Consider the following 5,548-nt stretch of genomic DNA (forward strand, 5'->3'; position numbering starts at 1 on the left):
GATTAGCCAGCTATGAGTTGGAGCACAACACCATAATCCAACTAATCAAGCATCATAGAAAACAATAAACAAAGCAGACATAACTATATGATGGGGTGTATCAACTCGAGAAATGATAAACATCTCACTGATAGAACATCTATCAGGGATAAATCTGCCAATGTATATGGGAATATATTCATCAGTCAAACAAAAAATTGATCTCGAAAACCGCAAACTGTCAGTCAAACAAAAAAGTGATCTCGAAAATTGCAGGCTGAAAAATATTGTTCATGGTACTACAACTAGTATTCGTGTAACTACAAATAGTGTTTATACAACTAACAAATAGTGTTCATGAAATATAAATAGTGTTTTATTGCTCTTCTATTTCCTGGGGCCCACATCACCACCTTTTCAACCATTTATTATTTCCTGGGACCCACATCACCACCTTTTTCAGCCTTTTATTATTTGTTATTCCCTGATGTTTGCAAACATCTATCAGTTAGATGTTATCATTTCTCGTATCAACTCAGTTCAACAATTTAGCTCTTTTTTTCTTTTTTTCTTTTTTTTTTTAGTAAGAGCTTTGTTTCAAAACTAAATAGTTTACTTCTCATTAAAAAATTTAATAGTTTAATTCTCATAAAAAATTAAATAGTTTAGTTCACATCACTTTAGTTCAAAATACTTAAAAGTACCAACAGTTTAGTTCAAATTTTGGTCAATTAAATACAATTCAATTATTTTTTTCTAGTTACATTCAATGCAGTTACACTTGATTTTAGACTAAACCACATTAGTTTAATTCAGAACAGTTAACCACATACTCCTATAGTTATATCTAGTTTCGGTTCAATTCAGTTCAGTGGTAGTTTAATTCGATTATACTCGATCAGTTCAACTCATATTAGTTCAACTTATTGTTAGTTATTTTCAATTTCGGTTCGGTTATTTTAAGTTGTAGTTTATATAGTATATCGGTTCCATGGGCCCATCCATAGCAGTTGAGAACATATATATTGATGTTTTTTTCAGTTTTGATTCTGTTAATGTAAGTTCTGACTAAAATCACATCAATTCTTCATGAAAATCACATATGTTCTTAACGAATATTACATCGGTTTGGTTATACTTCATTTCTTGATGAAAGTTGCATTCATTCAGTTGATTTAAATTTTTGACAAAAAAAAACATGTCGGTTCTACTTTCGGAAAAAAAAAATGCACAAAAGTCACATCAATAAATGTGTACTTTATTGATATTGTACTTGATTGTTATTCTGAATCAAATTGATTTGAATAAAGCTTAAGATAAGTTTAGTTATAAATCATAATTAGCAATGATATCATCTATCAATGTATCAATCTAAGTCACTTAGCTAATTAAAAAGATAAATAAAAATCATAGAACTTAATCGTCTTTTGGTAAAATGCATTTTGAAACTAAAAACATCTACACATTCCAAATACTTATTTGGGCAAAATAAATGTGTCAATGGTTGTCGATAAGCTAATTCAAGATAACAATACAATATCTAAGTTAATTGTCTTTATGTGAAACGCATTTCTAAACTAAAAAAACAAATTGAATAGAAAGAAGTTGTTATTAGGTAAGATAAATGTAAGTTGATAAGCTAATTCAAGATAACAATAACAACATGTAAATTAATTGTCTTTAAGTTAAATTAATTTTGTAACTCAAAACATTTAATGAATCGAAACTAGTTGTCATCGAATAAGATCAATGTACCAATGTAAGCTGATAAGCACACTGTAAATTAAAAACTCAATAGGCTAATTTAAGATAGCATTCCTCCATTTAATAATAATAGCACTACTACATTTTCTGACAAAGAAAACAACATTAAAATAGCTAATACTATGATATAATTGATATTGTTACAATCAATGGGTCTAATGCAACGACTCATAACAATTTTGATTCATGTGATGGGCTATGGCAATGGGTAATATAAGATTATTCCGCTAGTTTGATCTATGGCAACTGTAATGATTGTGCCTTTGCAATTAATAACTACCTAGTTATATTCTTTGTCGCATTAGAATAGCCTGTGCAACGATAATGATTCTGTCGTTGCAATAGCTATCTCGATTTCTATTCCTCATCACATCAGAACAATATATGGCAAGATATCTTGTTTTAATAAATTCTGCGGTTGCACATCAAAACATTAGTGTTTTCCTCATATTTTTTCACTAAATTGCAAACCCTTATTAGTTTTTCAAGAAGGTTTGCAGCAGCTCCCATTGCATCTCGCGACTAACCTAGCTCACTCCTATTGATCACCTTACCATCTTTTTTCCCATCAAATTGTAACCCCAAAATCAAATTTTGAATCCCTTATAATACAATTGGAAATTCATGCACAAGCTGCAAATTCAACCTCATGAAATCCTAAATGATTAGTGGTGAATTCTTGTGATTAGCAACGACGAAGAAAGGTAAATTGTGATTAGCAGCGAATTAACAAGGTAAATTGTTCAAATACACTTGATTCCATTATTGTTAATGAGTTTATTTAATCTCATGGTGTATTATGTGAATTCTTGAATTTCAATTTCAGTTTTCGAAAAAGAATCTTAGTATCTTTAACTTCATAATCCTCATGTGGTGATCAAGTGCATAATCCCGATTCTTGGTTTCTTTTTTCAATTTTTTTTCTTCAAGTTATGCAACTTTATTTATGGTGACTTACATATCAACATTTCCCAATTGTTTCTCATTAGGTAATAAAAAGTCTCCATTTTATATTTCATTCTTTGTTGTTCTTTATTATTCTACTCTATTTCTGCCATGTAAATATCTTATCTATTTCCAAGAGATATTTAGTTTATTCTGAAAATTATTTGGTTTTTTGATATATCTATATTACATTGTCATTTTGACTCTATTTTTGTTCTGGATGATGCTTTGGAATTGGGTGGTTCAATATTGTGTTGGGTGGAAGACCTCAACCACATACTTTTCTCTCTCTAGTTTCCTAAAGCACTGCCCACTAAAATTATGGGAGACTAAACGTCATTGTATCATGCAAGGCAACCTCTCCAACTTCTTCTCCCAAAATTCGTCTTTACTATTGCATGCACTACCCGAATTTCTGCTTCTTCTGTCAGAATCTGCGTCAACCAATCAAATGATCTTGCTTACTTGGCTTAGAGCCTACTCTAGCCGCCTTTTCCTAGGCTTCTTACACTTGGCGTTCATGCAGAAAACAAAGTTAGCTTCTCACCTTTTCTATTACTAATTCAAGTTATATACTTCCAGTTCATCTTCCACCTATTTGTAAGTTCCTTTCTCGTTTTCATTTACTTCTCTTAGTTATTCTCTTTGTGAGCTTCAATTTATATTCACTTTTATCATGCAACCTTCAAATTCTTCAACTAATTCTATAATGAGAGTGCTCTTTAATGCTCCTGTATTTAACCCATATCAAATATCTGTTGGAATACCTTAGTGATTGGGGTATTCTTTGGTCCCAACCACCCAATGTTCATAGAACAGGTTCGTTGTACGTATTTGAGTGTGATAAACACCGCAATGTTGATGGTTTAATTCTTCACCACGTTGTCATCATTGATGGTAGAGTTATCACCTTTAGAAGAGGGCACTGGACCATAGTTCCACAAGAACACAACACCTCACCTTCAACACTGCTAGGCTTTGGGTTAGGATAGTGGGTCTTCCATTTGGTTTCCTGAACCAAGATTGGGTGCATGCAGTACTAAATCATGTGGGATATGTAGATCAAGTAGATACTACCAAGGATTCTTTCCTTCTGCAGCCGGAAGTGAGAGCTCTAGTGCTCATCGACCTTTCTCGTCCATTAATTTCAGGCAACTACCTTCCCCTTTATGATGTCCAGGTAATTTGGATTCACTTCAGGTATGAGGAAGTTTTTAAGTTTTGTAAGCTTTGTGGTTGTGTAGGGCACTTTATTGTGTGTTGTTTTCTCCTCCTTTAGAAGCTTAAAGAAAGATTTACAACCGTCTTTCTGAGTTCAAAAGAAGTGGTCATAAGGTGTTACATGGTCTAAATGATGTTAAGTACTACACCAACCTTGTTATGGGTTCTCCGAACAGATTCAGGTTTAGGAATTCTCACCCAAATCTGTGGAGGAGGGATGAGCTCGATGCTTTCCTGGAGTCACCTATGCATATGAGACCTTTTGAAGACTCCTGCCTTCCTCTTACTCAAGTGATTATGATACTAGGGATGAATCTATGGATGAGGAAGACATGCATGAAGTTTCTAGGGCTCGGGAGGGTCAGACTCCTAATATGTCGAGTAATTTTAGGGCCACCCCTTCACCTCAAGTGTTGGTTACTAGATTGCCTGGAACTCGGTATGGTTTGGAGGGTGACCCTTATGGTCCTTTCTATTTGGCAAATGTAGCAGATTCAAGTGAGTTTTCTCGAGCCATGGATTCTCATACATTACCTGTTGGAAATCAGTCTGCTTACACCATCCCTAAAGTTCATCCTTTACCACGTTTCTCCTCTTTGAACCCTAATTCTAAAATTGGAGAGTCTTCTAATGCTGGACAAACAAACTCTAGACCCACCCTATTTAAAACCCTAGGCATCACTGAATTGGTTCAGTAAAGAGTTGATAACAATAACATGCATGTTTCACCATCCCAAAATACTATCCCTTCTCTTTCACATCCAATAGGTCTACTTAATGACATAGTTGCAAATCATCTCCCTCCAAACTCACCTATCTCCCCAAGATCAATTCTTGAAGTGGTTGCCCCTACAATTACACCTAGAACCTCATTTTTTAGTCAAGCAAGTTTAAGGCTTCGAAGGCTTCTACAAAATCCTGACAATCAAACTAGAGTTCACCCTAAGCTAGAATGTAGTTATCCCACCCCCTCAACCATGGTCCTCGTTTAGTGCTCCAGAAAACAACATGCCTTTAAATTATAATTGTGAGCATGACCCTATGAATACTCCTGTTCATAGTCGCGTTACACCTTATGTTAACACTCATGTCAATAATACTAAGGAAGTAAATATTGTTCCACCTCAAAATGTTGTAACCTGGCAGAAGAAGAGAGTTCACAACTATCAGCTACATAACAGTATTTCTGCTGGCAATTCACCCCTCCCAATCTCCCAGATGCTATCTACAATGACTGCATCTGGAAGAAGCGCAAGCTGCAGCTGCAGAATTGGGAAGTTACGGGCGCGTTTAATATGTGGAAAAGTTGGATGGTGTGACTTTTTTGCTTCCTAAGGCAATTAGTGATGTGTAGCTGGCAACAAACTTGGGGGTCGAATCTAATTTAGATTTTGAGATATCTTCTGTGAGAAAAAGATTAAATCATGAGTTAGAGGACTCCTTGTGTAATTCTAAGAAGCTGAAAGTGATGGATATGATGTCGACAGTTTCGTCTGATTCAATATCTTCGTCGATGGGCATGAATTGTGATGCTCACTGCTCTTTGATGTTAACTTTGTCCCCACCCGATGACTTGGCTAGCCATGTACATCCAACCAAGGATCCATGAATGTTATCTTTGGAACTGTAGGGGTTTAAA

Source organism: Beta vulgaris, chromosome 8, assembly GCF_026745355.1.
Source record: "Beta vulgaris subsp. vulgaris cultivar EL10 chromosome 8, EL10.2, whole genome shotgun sequence".
NCBI lineage: Eukaryota > Viridiplantae > Streptophyta > Magnoliopsida > Caryophyllales > Amaranthaceae > Beta > Beta vulgaris.